Raw genomic sequence first — 24284 nt, 5'->3', positions numbered from 1 at the left:
TCGCCCACTCTCTCTCTCACCCACTCTCTCTCTCGCCCACTCTCTCTCTCACCCACTCTCTCTCTCGCCCACTCTCTCTCGCACCCACTCTCTCTCGCACCCACTCTCTCTCTCGCCCACTCTCTCTCTCGCCCACTCTCTCTCTCACCCACTCTCTCTCTCGCCCACTCTCTCTCTCTCTCACACCCACTCTCTCTCTCGCCCACTCTCTCTGTCTCTCTCTCGCCCAGTCTCTCTCTCGCCCACTCTCTCTCTCTCTCTCGCCCACTCTCTCTCTTTCTCTCGCCCACTCTCTCTCTCGCCCACTCTCTCTCTCGCCCACTCTCTCTCTCGGCCACTCTCTCACTCTCGCCCACTCTCTCTCTCGCCCACTCTCTCTCTCGCCCACTCTCTCTCTCTCACACACTCTCTCTCTCGCCCACTCTCTCTCTCTCTCTCGCCCACTCTCTCTCTCGCCCACTCTCTCTCTCGCCCACTCTCTCTCTCGCCCACTCTCTCTCTCGCCCACTCTCTCTCTCACCCACTCTCTCTCTCGCCCACTCTCTCTCTCACCCACTCTCTCTCTCGCCCACTCTCTCTCTCTCTCTCGCCCACTCTCTCTCTCGCCCACTCTCTTTCTCTCTCTCGCCCACTCTCTCTATTGCCCACTCTCTCTATTGCCCACTCTCTCTCTTGCCCACTCTCTCTCTTGCCCACTCTCTCTCGCCCACTCTCTCTATTGCCCACTCTCTCTATTGCCCACTCTCTCTCGCCCACTCTCTCTCTCACCCACTCAGTCTGTCTTGCCCAATCTCTCTCTTCCGCACACTCTAACCCGCCCACTCTCTCTCCGTCACGCACTCACTCTCTCTCTCTCTCTCGCCCACTCTCTCTCTCTCGCCCACTCTCTCTCTCGCCCACTCTCTCTCTCGCTCACTCTCTCTCTCGCTCACTCTCTCTCTCTCGCCCACTCTCTCTCTCGCTCACTCTCTCTCTCTCGCCCACTCTCCCTCTCGCTCACTCTCTCTCTCGCCCACTCTCTCTCTCGCTCACTCTCTATCTCGCCCACTCTCTCTCTCTCGCCCACTCTCTCTCTCGCCCACTCTCTCTCTCGCCCACTCTCTCTCTCACCCACTCTCTCTCTCGCCCACTCTCTCTCTCGCTCACTCTCTCTCTCACCCACTCTCTCTCTCACCCACTCTCTCTCTCTCTTTCGCCCACTCTCTCTCTCGCCCACTCTCCCTCGCTCACTCTCTCTCTCACCCACTCTCTCTCTCACCCACTCTCTCTCTCGCCCACTCTCTCTCTCTCTCACCCACTCTCTCTCTCGCCCACTCTCTCTCTCTCTCACCCACTCTCTCTCACGCCCACTCTCTCTCTCGCCCACTCTCTCTCTCTCTCTCACCCACTCTCTCTCTCGCCCACTCTCTATCTCGCCCACTCTCCCTCTCGCCCACTCTCTCTCTCGCCCACTCTCTCTCACGCCCACTCTCTCTCTCACCCACTCTCTCTCTCGCCCACTCTCTCTCTCTCGCCCACTCTCTCTCTCACCCACTCTCTCTCTCGCCCACTCTCTCTCTCTCTCTCGCCCACTCTCTCTCTCGCCCACTCTCTCTCTCACCCACTCTCTCTCTCGCCCACTCTCTCGCCCACTCTTTCTCTCGCCCACTCTCTCTCTCGCCCACTCTCTCTCTCACCCACTCTCTCTCTCGCCCACTCTCTCTCTCACCCACTCTCTCTCTCGCCCACTCTCTCGCCCACTCTCTCTCTCGCCCACTCTCTATCTCGCCCACTCTCTCCCTCGCCCACTCTCTCTCTCGCCCACTCTCTCTCTCTCTCTCTCGCCCACTCTCTCTCTCACCCACTCTCTCTCTCGCCCACTCTCTCTCTCTCTCTCGCCCACTCTCTCACACCCACTCTCTCTCTCGCCCACTCTCTCTCTCTCTCTCGCCCACTCTCTCTCTCACCCACTCTCTCTCTCGACCACTCTCTCTCTCTCTCGCCCACTCTCTCTCTCACCCACTCTCTCTCTCGCCCACTCTCTCTCTCACCCACTCTCTCTCTCGCCCACTCTCTCTCGCACCCACTCTCTCTCGCACCCACTCTCTCTCTCGCCCACTCTCTCTCTCGCCCACTCTCTCTCTCACCCACTCTCTCTCTCGCCCACTCTCTCTCTCTCTCACACCCACTCTCTCTCTCGCCCACTCTCTCTGTCTCTCTCTCGCCCAGTCTCTCTCTCGCCCACTCTCTCTCTCTCTCTCGCCCACTCTCTCTCTTTCTCTCGCCCACTCTCTCTCTCGCCCACTCTCTCTCTCGCCCACTCTCTCTCTCGGCCACTCTCTCACTCTCGCCCACTCTCTCTCTCGCCCACTCTCTCTCTCGCCCACTCTCTCTCTCTCACACACTCTCTCTCTCGCCCACTCTCTCTCTCTCTCTCGCCCACTCTCTCTCTCGCCCACTCTCTCTCTCGCCCACTCTCTCTCTCGCCCACTCTCTCTCTCGCCCACTCTCTCTCTCACCCACTCTCTCTCTCGCCCACTCTCTCTCTCACCCACTCTCTCTCTCGCCCACTCTCTCTCTCTCTCTCGCCCACTCTCTCTCTCGCCCACTCTCTTTCTCTCTCGCCCACTCTCTCTCTCTCTCTCGCCCACTCTCTCTCTCGCCCACTCTCTCTCTCGCCCACTCTCTCTCTCGCCCACTCTCTCTCTCACCCACTCTCTCTCTCGCCCACTCTCTCTCTCACCCACTCTCACTCTCGCCCACTCTCTCTCGCCCACTCTCTCTCGCCCCCTCTTTCACTCTCGCCCACTCTCTCTCGCCCACTCTCTCTCTCACCCACTCTCTCTCTCGCCCACTCTCTCTCTCACCCACTCTCTCCCTCGCCCACTCTCTCTCTCACCCACTCTCACTCTCGCCCACTCTCTCTCGCCCCCTCTTTCACTCTCGCCCACTCTCTCTCGCCCACTCTCTCTCTCGCCCACTCTCTCTCTCTCGCCCACTCTCTCTCTCTCGCCCACTCTCTCTCTCGCTCAGTCTCTCCCTCGCCCGCTCTCTCTCCCCCACTCTCTCTATTGCCCACTCTTTCTCTTGCCCACTCTCTCTCGCCCACTCTCTCTCGCCCACTCTCTCTATTGCCCACTCTCTCTATTGCCCACTCTCTCTCTTGCCCACTCTCTCTCTTGCCCACTCTCTCTCGCCCACTCTCTCTATTGCCCACTCTCTCTATTGCCCACTCTCTCTCGCCCACTCTCTCTCTCACCCACTCAGTCTGTCTTGCCCAATCTCTCTATTCCGCACACTCTAACCCGCCCACTCTCTCTCCGTCACGCACTCACTCTCTCTCTCTCTCTCGCCCACTCTCGCACTCGCCCACTCTCTCTCTCGCTCACTCTCTCTCTCGCTCACTCTCTCTCTCTCGCCCACTCTCTCTCTCGCTCACTCTCTCTCTCTCGCCCACTCTCCCTCTCGCTCACTCTCTCTCTCTCTCTCGCCCACTCTCTCTCTCTCTCACCCACTCTCTCTCTCGCCCACTCTCTCTCTCTCACCCACTCTCTCTCTCACCCACTCTCTCTCTCGCCCACTCTCTCTCTCACCCACTCTCTCTCTCGCCCACTCTCTCTCTCTCTCTCGCCCACTCTCTCTCTCACCCACTCTCTCTCTCTCTCACCCACTCTCTCTCTCGCCCACTCTCTCTCTCTCTCGCCCACTCTCTCTCTCGCCAACTCTCTCTCTCACCCACTCTCTCTCTCGCCCACTTTCTCTCTCACCCACTCTCTCTCTCGCCCACTCTCTCTCTCTCTCACCCACTCTCTCTCTCGCCCACTCTCTCTCTCTCTCTCGCCCACTCTCTCTCTCGCCCACTCTCTCTCTCTCTCTCGCCCACTCTCTCTCTCTCTCTCGCCCACTCTCTCACACCCACTCTCTCTCTCGCCCACTCTCTCTCTCACCCACTCTCTCACACCCACTCTCTCTCTCACCCACTCTCTCTCTCTCTCTCGCCCACTCTCTCTCTCGCCCACTCTCTCTCTCTCTCTCGCCCACTCTCTCTCTCGCCCACTCTCTCTCTCGCCCACTCTCTCTCTCGCCCACTCTCTCTCTCGCCCACTCTCTCTCTCTCTCTCGCCCACTCTCTCTCTCGCCCACTCTCTCTCTCGCCCACTCTCTCTCTCACCCACTCTCTCTCTCACCCACTCTCTCTCGCACCCACTCTCTCTCTCGCCCACTCTCTCTCTCGCCCACTCTCTCTCTCTCTCACACCCACTCTCTCTCTCGCCCACTCTCTCTCTCTCTCTCTCGCCCACTCTCTCTCTCGCCCACTCTCTCTCTCTCTCTCGCCCACTCTCTCTCTCTCTCTCGCCCACTCTCTCTCTCGCCCACTCTCTCTCTCACCCACTCTCTCTCTCGCCCACTCTCTCTCTCTCTCGCCCACTCTCTCTCTCACCCACTCTCTCTCTCGCCCACTCTCTATCTCACCCACTCTCTCTCTCGCCCACTCTCTCTCGCACCCACTCTCTCTCTCGCACCCACTCTCTCTCTCTCTCGCCCACTCTCTCTCTCGCCCACTCTCTCTCTCGCCCACTCTCTCTCTCGCCCACTCTCTCTCTCGCCCACTCTCTCTCTCTCTCACACCCACTCTCTCTCTCGCCCACTCTCTCTCTCTCTCTCTCGCCCACTCTCTCTCTCGCCCACTCTCTCTCTCTCTCTCGCCCACTCTCTCTCTCTCTCTCGCCCACTCTCTCTCTCGCCCACTCTCTCTCTCGCCCACTCTCTCTCTCGGCCACTCTCTCACTCTCGCCCACTCTCTCTCTCGCCCACTCTCTCTCTCGCCCACTCTCTCTCTCTCACCCACTCTCTCTCTCGCCCACTCTCTCTCTCTCTCGCCCACTCTCTCTCTCGCCCACTCTCTCTCTCGCCCACTCTCTCTCTCGCCCACTCTCTCTCTCACCCACTCTCACTCTCGCCCACTCTCTCTCGCCCACTCTCTCTCGCCCCCTCTTTCACTCTCGCCCACTCTCTCTCGCCCACTCTCTCTCTCACCCACTCTCTCTCTCGCCCACTCTCTCTCTCACCCACTCTCTCCCTCGCCCACTCTCTCTCTCACCCACTCTCACTCTCGCCCACTCTCTCTCGCCCCCTCTTTCACTCTCGCCCACTCTCTCTCGCCCACTCTCTCTCTCGCCCACTCTCTCTCTCTCGCCCACTCTCTCTCGCCCACTCTCTCTCTCGCTCAGTCTCTCCCTCGCCCGCTCTCTCTCCCCCACTCTCTCTATTGCCCACTCTTTCTCTTGCCCACTCTCTCTCGCCCACTCTCTCTCGCCCACTCTCTCTATTGCCCACTCTCTCTATTGCCCACTCTCTCTCTTGCCCACTCTCTCTCGCCCACTCTCTCTATTGCCCACTCTCTCTATTGCCCGCTCTCTCTCGCCCACTCTCTCTCTCACCCACTCAGTCTGTCTTGCCCAATCTCTCTCTTCCGCACACTCTAACCCGCCCACTCTCTCTCCGTCACGCACTCACTCTCTCTCTCTCGCCCACTCTCTCTCTCTCGCCCACTCTCTCTCTCGCCCACTCTCTCTCTCGCTCACTCTCTCTCTCGCTCACTCTCTCTCTCTCGCCCACTCTCTCTCTCGCTCACTCTCTCTCTCTCGCCCACTCTCCCTCTCGCTCACTCTCTCTCTCTCTCTGTCGCCCACTCTCTCTCTCTCTCTCGCCCACTCTCTCTCTCGCCCACTCTCTCTCTCTCACCCACTCTCTCTCTCACCCACTCTCTCTCTCGCCCACTCTCTCTCTCACCCACTCTCACTCTCGCCCACTCTCTCTCTCTCTCTCCAACTCTCTCTCTCACCCACTCTCTCTCTCTCTCTCTCGCCCACTCTCTCTCTCGCCCACTCTCTCTCTCTCTCTCGCCCACTCTCTCTCTCTCTCTCGCCCACTCTCTCTCTCTCCCACTCTCTCTCTCGCCCACTCTCTCTCTCGGCCACTCTCTCACTCTCGCCCACTCTCTCTCTCGCCCACTCTCTCTCTCGCCCACTCTCTCTCACACACTCTCTCTCTCACCCACTCTCTCTCTCTCTCTCGCCCACTCTCTCTCTCGCCCACTCTCTCTCTCGCCCACTCTCTATCTCGCCCACTCTCTCTCTCGCCCACTCTCTCTCTCACCCACTCTCTCTCTCGCCCACTCTCTCTCTGACCCACTCTCACTCTCGCCCACTCTCTCTCTCTCTCTCGCCCACTCTCTCTCTCGCCCACTCTCTCTCTCGCCCACTCTCTCTCTCGCCCACTCTCTCTCTCACCCACTCTCTCTCTCGCCCACTCTCTCTCTCACCCACTCTCACTCTCGCCCACTCTCTCTCGCCCACTCTCTCTCGCCCCCTCTTTCACTCTCGCCCACTCTCTCTCGCCCACTCTCTCTCTCACCCACTCTCTCTCTCGCCCACTCTCTCTCTCACCCACTCTCTCCCTCGCCCACTCTCTCTCTCACCCACTCTCACTCTCGCCCACTCTCTCTCGCCCCCTCTTTCACTCTCGCCCACTCTCTCTCGCCCACTCTCTCTCTCGCCCACTCTCTCTCTCTCGCCCACTCTCTCTCTCTCGCCCACTCTCTCTCTCGCTCAGTCTCTCCCTCGCCCGCTCTCTCTCCCCCACTCTCTCTATTGCCCACTCTTTCTCTTGCCCACTCTCTCTCGCCCACTCTCTCTCGCCCACTCTCCCTATTGCCCACTCTCTCTATTGCCCACTCTCTCTCTTGCCCACTCTCTCTCTTGCCCACTCTCTCTCGCCCACTCTCTCTATTGCCCACTCTCTCTATTGCCCACTCTCTCTCGCCCACTCTCTCTCTCACCCACTCAGTCTGTCTTGCCCAATCTCTCTCTTCCGCACACTCTAACCCGCCCACTCTCTCTCCATCACGCACTCACTCTCTCTCTCTCTCTCGCCCACTCTCTCTCTCGCCCACTCTCTCTCTCGCTCACTCTCTCTCTCGCTCACTCTCTCTCTCTCGCCCTCTCTCTCTCTCGCTCACTCTCTCTCTCTCGCCCACTCTCCCTCTCGCTCACTCTCTCTCTCTCTCTCGCCCACTCTCTCTCTCTCTCTCACCCACTCTCTCTCTCGCACACTCTCTCTCTCTCACCCACTCTCTCTCTCACCCACTCTCTCTCTCGCCCACTCTCTCTCTCACCCACTCTCTCTCTCGCCCACTCTCTCTCTCTCTCTCGCCCACTCTCTCTCTCACCCACTCTCTCACCCACTCTCTCTCTCGCCCACTCTCTCTCTCTCTCGCCCACTCTCTCTCTCGCCCACTCTCTCTCTCACCCACTCTCTCTCTCGCCCACTTTCTCTCTCACCCACTCTCTCTCTCGCCCACTCTCTCTCTCTCTCTCACCCACTCTCTCTCTCGCCCACTCTCTCTCTCTCGCCCACTCTCTCTCTCGCCCACTCTCTCTCTCTCTCGCCCACTCTCTCTCTCTCTCTCGCCCACTCTCTCACACCCACTCTCTCTCTCGCCCACTCTCTCTCTCACCCACTCTCTCACACCCACTCTCTCTCTCGCCCACTCTCTCTCTCTCTCTCGCCCACTCTCTCTCTCGCCCACTCTCTCTCTCTCTCTCGCCCACTCTCTCTCTCGCCCACTCTCTCTCTCGCCCACTCTCTCTCTCGCCCACTCTCTCTCTCGCCCACTCTCTCTCTCTCTCTCGCCCACTCTCTCTCTCGCCCACTCTCTCTCTCGCCCACTCTCTCTCTCGCCCACTCTCTCTCTCACCCACTCTCTCTCGCACCCACTCTCTCTCTCGCCCACTCTCTCTCTCGCCCACTCTCTCTCTCTCTCACACCCACTCTCTCTCTCGCCCACTCTCTCTCTCTCTCTCTCGCCCACTCTCTCTCTCACCCACTCTCACTCTCGCCCACTCTCTCTCGCCCACTCTCTCTCGCCCCCTCTTTCACTCTCGTCCAATCTCTCTCGCCCACTCTCTCTCTCACCCACTCTCTCTCTCGCCCACTCTCTCTCTCACCCACTCTCTCCCTCGCCCACTCTCTCTCTCACCCACTCTCACTCTCGCCCACTCTCTCTCGCCCCCTCTTTCACTCTCGCCCACTCTCTCTCGCCCACTCTCTCTCTCGCCCACTCTCTCTCTCTCGCCCACTCTCTCTCTCTCGCCCACTCTCTCTCTCGCTCAGTCTCTCCCTCGCCCGCTCTCTCTCCCCCACTCTCTCTATTGCCCACTCTTTCTCTTGCCCACTCTCTCTCGCCCACTCTCTCTCGCCCACTCTCTCTATTGCCCACTCTCTCTATTGCCCACTCTCTCTCTTGCCCACTCGCTCTCTTGCCCACTCTCTCTCGCCCACTCTCTCTATTGCCCACTCTCTCTATTGCCCACTCTCTCTCGCCCACTCTCTCTCTCACCCACTCAGTCTGTCTTGCCCAATCTCTCTCTTCCGCACACTCTAACCCGCCCACTCTCTCTCCGTCACGCACTCACTCTCTCTCTCTCTCTCGCCCACTCTCTCTCTCGCCCACACTCTCTCTCGCTCACTCTCTCTCTCGCTCACTCTCTCTCTCTCGCCCACTCTCTCTCTCGCTCACTCTCTCTCTCTCGCCCACTCTCCCTCTCGCTCACTCTCTCTCTCTCTCTCGCCCACTCTCTCTCTCTCTCTCACCCACTCTCTCTCTCGCCCACTCTCTCTCTCTCACCCACTCTCTCTCTCACCCACTCTCTCTCTCGCCCACTCTCTCTCTCACCCACTCTCTCTCTCGCCCACTCTCTCTCTCTCTCTCGCCCACTCTCTCTCTCACCCACTCTCTCTCTCTCTCACACACTCTCTCTCTCGCCCACTCTCTCTCTCTCTCGCCCACTCTCTCTCTCGCCCACTCTCTCTCTCACCCACTCTCTCTCTCGCCCACTTTCTCTCTCACGCACTCTCTCTCTCGCCCACTCTCTCTCTCTCTCTCGCCCACTCTCTCTCTCGCCCACTCTCTCTCTCTCTCTCGCCCACTCTCTCTCTCTCTCTCGCCCACTCTCTCACACCCACTCTCTCTCTCGCCCACTCTCTCTCTCCACCACTCTCTCACACCCACTCTCTCTCTCGCCCACTCTCTCTCTCTCTCTCGCCCACTCTCTCTCTCTCTCTCGCCCACTCTCTCTCTCGCCCACTCTCTCTCTCGCCCACTCTCTCTCTCGCCCACTCTCTCTCTCGCCCACTCTCTCTCTCTCTCTCGCCCACTCTCTCTCTCGCCCACTCTCTCTCTCGCCCACTCTCTCTCTCGCCCACTCTCTCTCTCACCCACTCTCTCTCGCACCCACTCTCTCTCTCGCCCACTCTCTCTCTCTCTCACACCCACTCTCTCTCTCGCCCACTCTCTCTCTCTCTCTCGCCCACTCTCTCTCTCGCCCACTCTCTCTCTCTCTTTCGCCCACTCTCTCTCTCTCTCGCCCACTCTCTCTCTCGCCCACTCTCTCTCTCGCCCACTCTCTCTCTCGGCCACTCTCTCACTCTCGCCCACTCTCTCTCTCGCCCACTCTCTCTCTCGCCCACTCTCTCTCTCTCACCCACTCTCTCTCTCGCCCACTCTCTCTCTCTCTCGCCCACTCTCTCTCTCGCCCACTCACTCTCTCGCCCACTCTCTCTCTCGCCCACTCTCTCTCTCACCCACTCTCACTCTCGCCCACTCTCTCTCGCCCACTCTCTCTCGCCCCCTCTTTCACTCTCGCCCACTCTCTCTCGCCCACTCTCTCTCTCACCCACTCTCTCTCTCGCCCACTCTCTCTCTCACCCACTCTCTCCCTCGCCCACTCTCTCTCTCGCCCACTCTCTCTCTCGCCCACTCTCTCTCTCACCCACTCTCTCTCTCGCCCACTCTCTCTCTGACCCACTCTCACTCTCGCCCACTCTCTCTCTCTCTCTCGCCCACTCTCTCTCTCGCCCACTCTCTCTCTCGCCCACTCTCTCTCTCGCCCACTCTCTCTCTCACCCACTCTCTCTCTCGCCCACTCTCTCTCTCACCCACTCTCACTCTCGCCCACTCTCTCTCGCCCACTCTCTCTCGCCCCCTCTTTCACTCTCGCCCACTCTCTCTCGCCCACTCTCTCTCTCACCCACTCTCTCTCTCGCCCACTCTCTCTCTCACCCACTCTCTCCCTCGCCCACTCTCTCTCTCACCCACTCTCACTCTCGCCCACTCTCTCTCGCCCCCTCTTTCACTCTCGCCCACTCTCTCTCGCCCACTCTCTCTCTCGCCCACTCTCTCTCTCTCGCCCACTCTCTCTCTCTCGCCCACTCTCTCTCTCGCTCAGTCTCTCCCTCGCCCGCTCTCTCTCCCCCACTCTCTCTATTGCCCACTCTTTCTCTTGCCCACTCTCTCTCGCCCACTCTCTCTCGCCCACTCTCTCTATTGCCCACTCTCTCTATTGCCCACTCTCTCTCTTGCCCACTCGCTCTCTTGCCCACTCTCTCTCGCCCACTCTCTCTATTGCCCACTCTCTCTATTGCCCACTCTCTCTCGCCCACTCTCTCTCTCACCCACTCAGTCTGTCTTGCCCAATCTCTCTCTTCCGCACACTCTAACCCGCCCACTCTCTCTCCGTCACGCACTCACTCTCTCTCTCTCTCTCGCCCACTCTCTCTCTCGCCCACTCTCTCTCTCGCTCACTCTCTCTCTCGCTCACTCTCTCTCTCTCGCCCACTCTCTCTCTCGCTCACTCTCTCTCTCTCGCCCACTCTCCCTCTCGCTCACTCTCTCTCTCTCTCTCGCCCACTCTCTCTCTCTCTCTCACCCACTCTCTCTCTCGCACACTCTCTCTCTCTCACCCACTCTCTCTCTCACCCACTCTCTCTCTCGCCCACTCTCTCTCTCACCCACTCTCTCTCTCGCCCACTCTCTCTCTCTCTCTCGCCCACTCTCTCTCTCACCCACTCTCTCACCCACTCTCTCTCTCGCCCACTCTCTCTCTCTCTCGCCCACTCTCTCTCTCGCCCACTCTCTCTCTCACCCACTCTCTCTCTCGCCCACTTTCTCTCTCACCCACTCTCTCTCTCGCCCACTCTCTCTCTCTCTCTCACCCACTCTCTCTCTCGCCCACTCTCTCTCTCTCTCGCCCACTCTCTCTCTCGCCCACTCTCTCTCTCTCTGGCCCACTCTCTCTCTCTCTCTCGCCCACTCTCTCACACCCACTCTCTCTCTCGCCCACTCTCTCTCTCACCCACTCTCTCACACCCACTCTCTCTCTCGCCCACTCTCTCTCTCTCTCTCGCCCACTCTCTCTCTCGCCCACTCTCTCTCTCTCTCTCGCCCACTCTCTCTCTCGCCCACTCTCTCTCTCGCCCACTCTCTCTCTCGCCCACTCTCTCTCTCTCTCTCGCCCACTCTCTCTCTCGCCCACTCTCTCTCTCACCCACTCTCTCTCTCGCCCACTCTCTCTCTCACCCACTCTCTCTCACCCACTCTCTCTCTCGCCCCACTCTCTCTCTCGCCCACTCTCTCTCTCGCCCACCTCTCTCTCTCTCACACCCACTCTCTCTCTCGCCCACTCTCTCTCTCTCTCTCTCGCCCACTCTCTCTCTCACCCACTCTCACTCTCGCCCACTCTCTCTCGCCCACTCTCTCTCGCCCCCTCTTTCACTCTCGTCCACTCTCTCTCGCCCACTCTCTCTCTCACCCACTCTCTCTCTCGCCCACTCTCTCTCTCACCCACTCTCTCCCTCGCCCACTCTCTCTCTCACCCACTCTCACTCTCGCCCACTCTCTCTCGCCCCCTCTTTCACTCTCGCCCACTCTCTCTCGCCCACTCTCTCTCTCGCCCACTCTCTCTCTCTCGCCCACTCTCTCTCTCTCGCCCACTCTCTCTCTCGCTCAGTCTCTCCCTCGCCCGCTCTCTCTCCCCCACTCTCTCTATTGCCCACTCTTTCTCTTGCCCACTCTCTCTCGCCCACTCTCTCTCGCCCACTCTCTCTATTGCCCACTCTCTCTATTGCCCACTCTCTCTCTTGCCCACTCGCTCTCTTGCCCACTCTCTCTCGCCCACTCTCTCTATTGCCCACTCTCTCTATTGCCCACTCTCTCTCGCCCACTCTCTCTCTCACCCACTCAGTCTGTCTTGCCCAATCTCTCTCTTCCGCACACTCTAACCCGCCCACTCTCTCTCCGTCACGCACTCACTCTCTCTCTCTCTCTCGCCCACTCTCTCTCTCGCCCACTCTCTCTCTCGCTCACTCTCTCTCTCGCTCACTCTCTCTCTCTCGCCCACTCTCTCTCTCGCTCACTCTCTCTCTCTCGCCCACTCTCCCTCTCGCTCACTCTCTCTCTCTCTCTCGCCCACTCTCTCTCTCTCTCTCACCCACTCTCTCTCTCGCCCACTCTCTCTCTCTCACCCACTCTCTCTCTCACCCACTCTCTCTCTCGCCCACTCTCTCTCTCACCCACTCTCTCTCTCGCCCACTCTCTCTCTCTCTCTCGCCCACTCTCTCTCTCACCCACTCTCTCTCTCTCTCACACACTCTCTCTCTCGCCCACTCTCTCTCTCTCTCGCCCACTCTCTCTCTCGCCCACTCTCTCTCTCACCCACTCTCTCTCTCGCCCACTTTCTCTCTCACGCACTCTCTCTCTCGCCCACTCTCTCTCTCTCTCTCGCCCACTCTCTCTCTCGCCCACTCTCTCTCTCTCTCTCGCCCACTCTCTCTCTCTCTCTCGCCCACTCTCTCACACCCACTCTCTCTCTCGCCCACTCTCTCTCTCACCCACTCTCTCACACCCACTCTCTCTCTCGCCCACTCTCTCTCTCTCTCTCGCCCACTCTCTCTCTCTCTCTCGCCCACTCTCTCTCTCGCCCACTCTCTCTCTCGCCCACTCTCTCTCTCGCCCACTCTCTCTCTCGCCCACTCTCTCTCTCTCTCTCGCCCACTCTCTCTCTCGCCCACTCTCTCTCTCGCCCACTCTCTCTCTCGCCCACTCTCTCTCTCACCCACTCTCTCTCGCACCCACTCTCTCTCTCGCCCACTCTCTCTCTCGCCCACTCTCTCTCTCTCTCACACCCACTCTCTCTCTCGCCCACTCTCTCTCTCTCTCTCTCGCCCACTCTCTCTCTCGCCCACTCTCTCTCCTCTTCGCCCACTCTCTCTCTCTCTCGCCCACTCTCTCTCTCGCCCACTCTCTCTCTCGCCCACTCTCTCTCTCGGCCACTCTCTCACTCTCGCCCACTCTCTCTCTCGCCCACTCTCTCTCTCGCCCACTCTCTCTCTCTCACCCACTCTCTCTCTCGCCCACTCTCTCTCTCTCTCGCCCACTCTCTCTCTCGCCCACTCACTCTCTCGCCCACTCTCTCTCTCGCCCACTCTCTCTCTCACCCACTCTCACTCTCGCCCACTCTCTCTCGCCCACTCTCTCTCGCCCCCTCTTTCACTCTCGCCCACTCTCTCTCGCCCACTCTCTCTCTCACCCACTCTGTCTCTCGCCACTCTCTCTCTCACCCACTCTCTCCCTCGCCCACTCTCTCTCTCACCCACTCTCACTCTCGCCCACTCTCTCTCGCCCCCTCTTTCACTCTCGCCCACTCTCTCTCGCCCACTCTCTCTCTCGCCCACTCTCTCTCTCTCGCCCACTCTCTCTCGCCCACTCTCTCTCTCGCTCAGTCTCTCCCTCGCCCGCTCTCTCTCCCCCACTCTCTCTATTGCCCACTCTTTCTCTTGCCCACTCTCTCTCGCCCACTCTCTCTCGCCCACTCTCTCTATTGCCCACTCTCTCTATTGCCCACTCTCTCTCTTGCCCACTCTCTCTCTTGCCCACTCTCTCTCGCCCACTCTCTCTACTCTCTCTCGCCCACTCTCTCTCTCACCCACTCAGTCTGTCTTGCCCAATCTCTCTCTTCCGCACACTCTAACCCGCCCACTCTCTCTCCGTCACGCACTCACTCTCTCTCTCTCTCTCGCCCACTCTCTCTCTCTCGCCCACTCTCTCTCTCGCCCACTCTCTCTCTCGCTCACTCTCTCTCTCGCTCACTCTCTCTCTCTCTCGCCCACTCTCTCTCTCGCTCACTCTCTCTCTCTCGCCCACTCTCCCTCTCGCTCACTCTCCTCTCTCTCTCTCTCGCCCCACTCTCTCTCTCTCTCTCGCCCACTCTCTCTCTCGCCCACTCTCTCTCTCTCACCCACTCTCTCTCTCACCCCACTCTCTCTCTCGCCCACTCTCTCTCTCACCCACTCTCACTCTCGCCCACTCTCTCTCTCTCTCTCGCCCACTCTCTCTCACCCACTCTCTCTCTCTCTCCTCGCCCACTCTCTCTCTCGCCGACTCTCTCTCTCTCTCGCCCACTCTCTCTCTCGCCCACTCTCTCTCTCACCCACTCTCTCTCACGCCCACTTTCTCTCTCACCCACTCTCTCTCTCGCCCACTCTCTCTCTCTCTCTCACCCACTCTCTCTCTCGCCCACTCTCTCTCTCCCTCTCGCCCACTCTCTCTCTCGCCCACTCTCTCTCTCGCCCACTCTCTCTCTCACCCACTCTCTCTCTCGCCCACTCTCTCTCTCACCCACTCTCACTCTCGCCCACTCTCACTCTCGCCCACTCTCTCTCGCCCACTCTCTCTCGCCCCCTCTTTCACTCTCCGCCCACTCTCTCTCGCCCACTCTCTCTCTCACCCACTCTCTCTCTCACCCACTCTCTCTCTCGCCCACTCTCTATCTCGCCCACTCTCTAGCCCACTCTCTCTCTCACCCACTCTCTCTCTCGCCCACTCTCTCTCTCGCCCACTCTCTCTCTCACCACTCTCTCTCTCTCGCCCACTCTCTCTCTCTCTCTCGCCCACTCTCTCTCTCGCCCACTCTCTCTCTCTCTCGCGCCCACTCTCTCTCTCGCCCACTCTCTCTCGCCCACTCTCTCTCGCCCACTCTCTCTCTCTCGCCCACTCTCTCTCGCCCACTCTCTCTCTCGCTCAGTCTCTCCCTCGCCCGCTCTCTCTCCCCCACTCTCTCTATTGCCCACTCTTTCTCTTGCCCACTCTCTCTCGCCCACTCTCTCTCGCCCACTCTCTCTCTTGCCCACTCTCTCTATTGCCCACACTCTCTCTTGCCCACTCTCTCTCTTGCCCACTCTCTGCCTCTCTCGCCCCACTCTCTCTATTGCCCACTCTCTCTATTGCCCGCTCTCTCTCGCCCACTCTCTCTCTCACCCACTCAGTCTGTCTTGCCCAATCTCTCTTCTTCCCGCACACTCTAACCCGCCCACTCTCTCTCCGTCACGCACTCACTCTCTCTCTCTCGCCCACTCTCTCTCTCTCGCCCACTCTCTCTCTCGCCCACTCTCTCTCTCGCCACTCTCTCTCTCGCTCACTCTCTCTCTCTCGCCCACTCTCCCTCTCGCCCACTCTCTCTCTCTCCTCTCGCCCACTCTCTCTCTCGCCCACTCTCTCTCGCACCCACTCTCTCTCTCACCCACTCTCTCTCTCGCCCACTCTCTCTCTCACCCACTCTCACTCTCGCCCACTCTCTCTCTCTCTCTCCCACTCTCTCTCTCACCCACTCTCTCTCTCTCTCTCTCGCCCACTCTCTCTCTCGCCCACTCTCTCTCTCTCTCTCGCCCACTCTCTCTCTCTCTCTCGCCCACTCTCTCTCTCGCCCCACTCTCTCTCTCGCCCACTCTCTCTCTCGGCCACTCTCTCACTCTCGCCCACCTCTCTCTCTCGCCCACTCTCTCTCTCGCCCACTCTCTCTCACACACTCTCTCTCTCGCCCACTCTCTCTCTCTCTCTCGCCCACTCTCTCTCTCGCCCACTCTCTCTCTCGCCCACTCTCTATCTCGCCCACTCTCTCTCTCGCCCACTCTCTCTCTCACCCACTCTCTCTCTCGCCCACTCTCTCTCTGACCCCACTCTCACTCTCGCCCACTCTCTCTCTCTCTCTCGCCCACTCTCTCTCTCGCCCACTCTCTCTCTCGCCCACTCTCTCTCTCGCCCACTCTCTCTCTCACCCACTCTCTCTCTCGCCCACTCTCTCTCTCACCCACTCTCACTCTCAGCCCACTCTCTCTCCGCCCACTCTCTCTCGCCCCCTCTTTCACTCTCGCCCACTCTCTCTCGCCCACTCTCTCTCTCACCCACTCTCTCTCTCGCCCACTCTCTCTCTCACCCACTCTCTCCCTCGCCCACTCTCTCTCTCACCCACTCTCACTCTCGCCCACTCTCTCTCGCCCCCTCTTTCACTCTCGCCCACTCTCTCTCGCCCACTCTCTCTCTCGCCCACTCTCTCTCTCTCGCCCACTCTCTCTCTCTCGCCCACTCTCTCTCTCGCTCAGTCTCTCCCTCGCCCGCTCTCTCTCCCCCACTCTCTCTATTGCCCACTCTTTCTCTTGCCCACTCTCTCTCGCCCACTCTCTCTCGCCCACTCTCTCTATTGCCCACTCTCTCTATTGCCCACTCTCTCTCTTGCCCACTCGCTCTCTTGCCCACTCTCTCTCGCCCACTCTCTCTATTGCCCACTCTCTCTATTGCCCACTCTCTCTCGCCCACTCTCTCTCTCACCCACTCAGTCTGTCTTGCCCAATCTCTCTCTTCCGCACACTCTAACCCGCCCACTCTCTCTCCGTCACGCACTCACTCTCTCTCTCTCTCTCGCCCACTCTCTCTCTCGCCCACTCTCTCTCTCGCTCACTCTCTCTCTCGCTCACTCTCTCTCTCTCGCCCACTCTCTCTCTCGCTCACTCTCTCTCTCTCGCCCACTCTCCCTCTCGCTCACTCTCTCTCTCTCTCTCGCCCACTCTCTCTCTCTCTCTCACCCACTCTCTCTCTCGCCCACTCTCTCTCTCTCACCCACTCTCTCTCTCACCCACTCTCTCTCTCGCCCACTCTCTCTCTCACCCACTCTCTCTCTCGCCCACTCTCTCTCTCTCTCTCGCCCACTCTCTCTCTCACCCACTCTCTCTCTCTCTCACCCACTCTCTCTCTCGCCCACTCTCTCTCTCTCTCGCCCACTCTCTCTCTCGCCCACTCTCTCTCTCACCCACTCTCTCTCTCGCCCACTTTCTCTCTCACCCACTCTCTCTCTCGCCCACTCTCTCTCTCTCTCTCACCCACTCTCTCTCTCGCCCACTCTCACTCTCTCTCGCCCACTCTCTCTCTCGCCCACTCTCTCTCTCTCTCTCGCCCACTCTCTCTCTCTCTCTCGCCCACTCTCTCACACCCACTCTCTCTCTCGCCCACTCTCTCTCTCACCCACTCTCTCACACCCACTCTCTCTCTCGCCCACTCTCTCTCTCTCTCTCGCCCACTCTCTCTCTCGCCCACTCTCTCTCTCTCTCTCGCCCACTCTCTCTCTCGCCCACTCTCTCTCTCGCCCACTCTCTCTCTCGCCCACTCTCTCTCTCGCCCACTCTCTCTCTCTCTCTCGCCCACTCTCTCTCTCGCCCACTCTCTCTCTCGCCCACTCTCTCTCTCGCCCACTCTCTCTCTCACCCACTCTCTCTCGCACCCACTCTCTCTCTCGCCCACTCTCTCTCTCGCCCACTCTCTCTCTCTCTCACACCCACTCTCTCTCTCGCCCACTCTCTCTCTCTCTCTCTCGCCCACTCTCTCTCTCACCCACTCTCACTCTCGCCCACTCTCTCTCGCCCACTCTCTCTCGCCCCCTCTTTCACTCTCGTCCACTCTCTCTCGCCCACTCTCTCTCTCACCCACTCTCTCTCTCGCCCACTCTCTCTCTCACCCACTCTCTCCCTCGCCCACTCTCTCTCTCACCCACTCTCACTCTCGCCCACTCTCTCTCGCCCCCTCTTTCACTCTCGCCCACTCTCTCTCGCCCACTCTCTCTCTCGCCCACTCTCTCTCTCTCGCCCACTCTCTCTCTCTCGCCCACTCTCTCTCTCTCGCCCACTCTCTCTCGCCCACTCTCTCTCTCGCTCAGTCTCTCCCTCGCCCGCTCTCTCTCCCCCACTCTCTCTATTGCCCACTCTTTCTCTTGCCCACTCTCTCTCGCCCACTCTCTCTCGCCCACTCTCTCTATTGCCCACTCTCTCTATTGCCCACTCTCTCTCTTGCCCACTCGCTCTCTTGCCCACTCTCTCTCGCCCACTCTCTCTATTGCCCACTCTCTCTATTGCCCACTCTCTCTCGCCCACTCTCTCTCTCACCCACTCAGTCTGTCTTGCCCAATCTCTCTCTTCCGCACACTCTAACCCGCCCACTCTCTCTCCGTCACGCACTCACTCTCTCTCTCTCTCTCGCCCACTCTCTCTCTCGCCCACTCTCTCTCTCGCTCACTCTCTCTCTCGCTCACTCTCTCTCTCTCGCCCACTCTCTCTCTCGCTCACTCTCTCTCTCTCGCCCACTCTCCCTCTCGCTCACTCTCTCTCTCTCTCTCGCCCACTCTCTCTCTCTCTCTCACCCACTCTCTCTCTCGCCCACTCTCTCTCTCTCACCCACTCTCTCTCTCACCCACTCTCTCTCTCGCCCACTCTCTCTCTCACCCACTCTCTCTCTCGCCCACTCTCTCTCTCTCTCTCGCCCACTCTCTCTCTCACCCACTCTCTCTCTCTCTCACACACTCTCTCTCTCGCCCACTCTCTCTCTCACCCACTCTCTCTCTCGCCCACTTTCTCTCTCACCCACTCTCTCTCTCGCCCACTCTCTCTCTCTCTCTCGCCCACTCTCTCTCTCGCCCACTCTCTCTCTCTCTCTCGCCCACTCTCTCTCTCTCTCTCGCCCACTCTCTCACACCCACTCTCTCTCTCGCCCACTCTCTCTCTCACCCACTCTCTCACACCCACTCTCTCTCTCGCCCACTCTCTCTCTCTCTCTCTCGCCCACTCTCTCTCTCGCCCACTCTCTCTCTCTCTCTCGCCCACTCTCTCTCTCGCCCACTCTCTCTCTCGCCCACTCTCTCTCTCGCCCACTCTCTCTCTCGCCCACTCTCTCTCTCTCTCTCGCCCACTCTCTCTCTCGCCCACTCTCTCTCTCGCCCACTCTCTCTCTCGCCCACTCTCTCTCTCACCCACTCTCTCTCGCACCCACTCTCTCTCTCGCCCACTCTCTCTCTCGCCCACTCTCTCTCTCTCTCACACCCACTCTCTCTCTCGCCCACTCTCTCTCTCTCTCTCTCGCCCACTCTCTCTCTCGCCCACTCTCTCTCTCTCTTTCGCCCACTCTCTCTCTCTCTCTCTCGCCCACTCTCTCTCTCGCCCACTCTCTCTCTCGCCCACTCTCTCTCTCGGCCACTCTCTCACTCTCGCCCACTCTCTCTCTCGCCCACTCTCTCTCTCGCCCACTCTCTCTCTCTCACCCACTCTCTCTCTCGCCCACTCTCTCTCTCTCTCGCCCACTCTCTCTCTCGCCCACTCACTCTCTCGCCCACTCTCTCTCTCGCCCACTCTCTCTCTCACCCACTCTCACTCTCGCCCACTCTCTCTCGCCCACTCTCTCTCGCCCCCTCTTTCACTCTCGCCCACTCTCTCTCGCCCACTCTCTCTCTCACCCACTCTCTCTCTCGCCCACTCTCTCTCTCACCCACTCTCTCCCTCGCCCACTCTCTCTCTCACCCACTCTCACTCTCGCCCACTCTCTCTCGCCCCCTCTTTCACTCTCGCCCACTCTCTCTCGCCCACTCTCTCTCTCGCCCACTCTCTCTCTCTCGCCCACTCTCTCTCGCCCACTCTCTCTCTCGCTCAGTCTCTCCCTCGCCCGCTCTCTCTCCCCCACTCTCTCTATTGCCCACTCTCTCTATTGCCCACTCTCTCTCTTGCCCACTCTCTCTCTTGCCCACTCTCTCTCGCCCACTCTCTCTATTGCCCACTCTCTCTATTGCCCACTCTCTCTCGCCCACTCTCTCTCTCACCCACTCAGTCTGTCTTGCCCAATCTCTCTCTTCCGCACACTCTAACCCGCCCACTCTCTCTCCGTCACGCACTCACTCTCTCTCTCTCTCTCGCCCACTCTCTCTCTCTCGCCCACTCTCTCTCTCGCCCACTCTCTCTCTCGCTCACTCTCTCTCTCGCTCACTCTCTCTCTCTCTCGCCCACTCTCTCTCTCGCTCACTCTCTCTCTCTCGCCCACTCTCCCTCTCGCTCACTCTCTCTCTCTCTCTCTCGCCCACTCTCTCTCTCTCTCTCGCCCACTCTCTCTCTCGCCCACTCTCTCTCTCTCACCCACTCTCTCTCTCACCCACTCTCTCTCTCGCCCACTCTCTCTCTCACCCACTCTCACTCTCGCCCACTCTCTCTCTCTCTCTCGCCCACTCTCTCTCTCACCCACTCTCTCTCTCTCTCTCGCCCACTCTCTCTCTCGCCGACTCTCTCTCTCTCTCGCCCACTCTCTCTCTCGCCCACTCTCTCTCTCACCCACTCTCTCTCACGCCCACTTTCTCTCTCACCCACTCTCTCTCTCGCCCACTCTCTCTCTCTCTCTCACCCACTCTCTCTCTCGCCCACTCTCTCTCTCCCTCTCGCCCACTCTCTCTCTCGCCCACTCTCTCTCTCGCCCACTCTCTCTCTCACCCACTCTCTCTCTCGCCCACTCTCTCTCTCACCCACTCTCACTCTCGCCCACTCTCACTCTCGCCCACTCTCTCTCGCCCACTCTCTCTCGCCCCCTCTTTCACTCTCGCCCACTCTCTCTCGCCCACTCTCTCTCTCACCCACTCTCTCTCTCACCCACTCTCTCTCTCGCCCACTCTCTATCTCGCCCACTCTCTCTCTCGCCCACTCTCTCTCTCACCCACTCTCTCTCTCGCCCACTCTCTCTCTCGCCCACTCTCTCTCTCACCCACTCTCTCTCTAGCCCACTCTCTCTCTCTCTCTCGCCCACTCTCTCTCTCGCCCACTCTCTCTCTCTCTCTCGCCCACTCTCTCTCTCGCCCACTCTCTCTCTCGCCCACTCTCTCTCTCACCCACTCTCTCTCTCGCCCACTCTCTCTCTCACCCACTCTCACTCTCGCCCACTCTCTCTCGCCCACTCTCTCTCGCCCCCTCTTTCACTCTCGCCCACTCTCTCTCGCCCACTCTCTCTCTCACCCACTCTCTCTCTCGCCCACTCTCTCTCTCACCCACTCTCTCCCTCGCCCACTCTCTCTCTCACCCACTCTCACTCTCGCCCACTCTCTCTCGCCCCCTCTTTCACTCTCGCCCACTCTCTCTCGCCCACTCTCTCTCTCGCCCACTCTCTCTCTCTCGCCCACTCTCTCTCTCTCGCCCACTCTCTCTCTCGCTCAGTCTCTCCCTCGCCCGCTCTCTCTCCCCCACTCTCTCTATTGCCCACTCTCTCTCTCTCCCCCACTCTCTCTATTGCCCACTCTCTCTCTTGCCCACTCTCTCTCGCCCACTCTCTCTATTGCCCACTCTCTCTATTGCCCACTCTCTCTCTTGCCCACTCTCTCTCGCCCACTCTCTCTATTGCCCACTCTCTCTATTGCCCACTCTCTCTCGCCCACTCTCTCTCTCACCCACTCAGTCTGTCTTGCCCAATCTCTCTCTTCCGCACACTCTAACCCGCCCACTCTCTCTCCGTCACGCACTCACTCTCTCTCTCTCGCCCACTCTCTCTCTCTCCCCCACTCTCTCTATTGCCCACTCTCTCTCGCCCACTCTCTCTATTGCCCACTCTCTCTATTGCCCACTCTCTCTCTTGCCCACTCTCTCTCTTGCCCACTCTCTCTCGCCCACTCTCTCTATTGCCCACTCTCTCTATTGCCCACTCTCTCTCGCCCACTCTCTCTCTCACCCACTCAGTCTGTCTTGCCCAATCTCTCTCTTCCGCACACTCTAACCCGCCCACTCTCTCTCCGTCACGCACTCACTCTCTCTCTCTCTCTCGCCCACTCTCTCTCTCTCGCCCACTCTCTATCTCGCCCACTCTCTCTCTCGCTCACTCTCTCTCTCCCTCACTCTCTCTCTCTCGCCCACTCTCTCTCTCGCTCACTCTCTCTCTCTCGCCCACTCTCCCTCTCGCTCACTCTCTCTCTCGCCCACTCTCTCTCTCGCTCACTCTCTCTCTCGCCCACTCTCTCTCTCTCGCCCACTCTCTCTCTCGCCCACTCTCTCTCTCGCCCACTCTCTCTCTCACCCACTCTCTCTCTCGCCCACTCTCTCTCTCGCTCACTCTCTCTCTCACCCACTCTCTCTCTCACCCACTCATTCTCTCTCTCTCGCCCACTCTCTCTCTCGCCCACTCTCCCTCGCTCACTCTCTCTCTCACCCACTCTCTCTCTCACCCACTCTCTCTCTCGCCCACTCTCTCTCTCTCTCTCACCCACTCTCTCTCTCGCCCACTCTCTCTCTCTCTCTCACCCACTCTCTCTCACGCCCACTCTCTCTCTCGCCCACTCTCTCTCTCTCTCTCACCCACTCTCTCTCTCGCCCACTCTCTCTCTCGCCCACTCTCCCTCTCGCCCACTCTCTCTCTCGCCCACTCTCTCTCACGCCCACTCTCTCTCTCACCCACTCTCTCTCTCGCCCACTCTCTCTCTCTCTCTCGCCCACTCTTTCTCTCACCCACTCTCTCTCTCGCCCACTCTCTCTCTCTCTCTCGCCCACTCTCTCTCTCGCCCACTCTCTCTCTCACCCACTCTCTCTCTCGCCCACTCTCTCTCTCGCCCACTCTCTCTCTCGCCCACTCTCTCTCTCTCTCTCTCTCGCCCACTCTCTCTCTCACCCACTCTCTCTCTCGCCCACTCTCTCTCTCTCTCTCGCCCACTCTCTCACACCCACTCTCTCTCTCGCCCACTCTCTCTCTCTCTCTCGCCCACTCTCTCTCTCACCCACTCTCTCTCTCGCCCACTCTCTCTCTCTCTCGCCCACTCTCTCTCTCACCCACTCTCTCTCTCGCCCACTCTCTCTCTCACCCACTCTCTCTCTCACCCACTCTCTCTCGCACCCACTCTCTCTCGCACCCACTCTCTCTCTCGCCCACTCTCTCTCTCGCCCACTCTCTCTCTCACCCACTCTCTCTCTCGCCCACTCTCTCTCTCTCTCACACCCACTCTCTCTCTCGCCCACTCTCTCTCTCTCTCTCGCCCACTCTCTCTCTCGCCCACTCTCTCTCTCTCTCTCGCCCACTCTCTCTCTCTCTCTCGCCCACTCTCTCTCTCGCCCTCTCTCTCTCTCGCCCACTCTCTCTCTCGGCCACTCTCTCACTCTCGCCCACTCTCTCTCTCGCCCACTCTCTCTCTCGCCCACTCTCTCTCTCTCACACACTCTCTCTCTCGCCCACTCTCTCTCTCTCTCTCGCCCACTCTCTCTCTCGCCCACTCTCTCTCTCGCCCACTCTCTCTCTCGCCCACTCTCTCTCTCGCCCACTCTCTCTCTCTCTCTCGCCCACTCTCTCTCTCGCCCACTCTCTCTCTCGCCCACTCTCTCTCTCGCCCACTCTCTCTCTCGCCCACTCTCTCTCTCGCCCACTCTCTCTCTCTCTCTCGCCCACTCTCTCTCTCGCCCACTCTCTCTCTCACCCACTCTCTCTCGCCCACTCTCTCTCGCCCCCTCTTTCAATCTCGCCCACTCTCTCTCGCCCACTCTCTCTCTCACCCACTCTCTCTCTCGCCCACTCTCTCTCTCACCCACTCTCTCCCTCGCCCACTCTCTCTCTCACCCACTCTCACTCTCGCCCACTCTCTCTCGCCCCCTCTTTCACACTCGCCCACTCTCTCTCGCCCACTATCTCTCTCGCCCACTCTCTCTCTCTCGCCCACTCTCTCTCTCTCGCCCACTCTCTCTCTCGCTCAGTCTCTCCCTCGCCCGCTCTCTCTCCCCCACTCTCTCTATTGCCCACTCTTTCTCTTGCCCACTCTCTCTCGCCCACTCTCTCTCGCCCACTCTCTCTATTGCCCACTCTCTCTATTGCCCACTCTCTCTCTTGCCCACTCTCTCTCTTGCCCACTCTCTCTCGCCCACTCTCTCTATTGCCCACTCTCTCTATTGCCCACTCTCTCTCGCCCACTCTCTCTCTCACCCACTCAGTCTGTCTTGCCCAATCTCTCTCTTCCGCCCACTCTAACCCGCCCACTCTCTCTCCGTCACGCACTCACTCTCTCTCTCTCTCTCTCACCCACTCTCTCTCTCGCCCACTCTCTCTCTCGCTCACTCTCTCTCTCGCTCACTCTCTCTCTCTCGCCCACTCTCTCTCTCGCTCACTCTCTCTCTCTCGCCCACTCTCCCTCTCGCTCACTCTCTCTCTCTCTCTCACCCACTCTCTCTCTCTCTCTCACCCACTCTCTCTCGCCCACTCTCTCTCTCTCACCCACTCTCTCTCTCACCCACTCTCTCTCTCGCCCACTCTCTCTCTCACCCACTCTCTCTCTCGCCCACTCTCTCTCTCTCTCTCGCCCACTCTCTCTCTCACCCAC

The sequence above is a fragment of the Chiloscyllium punctatum genome, chromosome 50, assembly GCF_047496795.1.
Source record: "Chiloscyllium punctatum isolate Juve2018m chromosome 50, sChiPun1.3, whole genome shotgun sequence".
NCBI classification, from domain to species: domain Eukaryota; kingdom Metazoa; phylum Chordata; class Chondrichthyes; order Orectolobiformes; family Hemiscylliidae; genus Chiloscyllium; species Chiloscyllium punctatum.
This window is presented reverse-complemented; position numbering follows the sequence as displayed.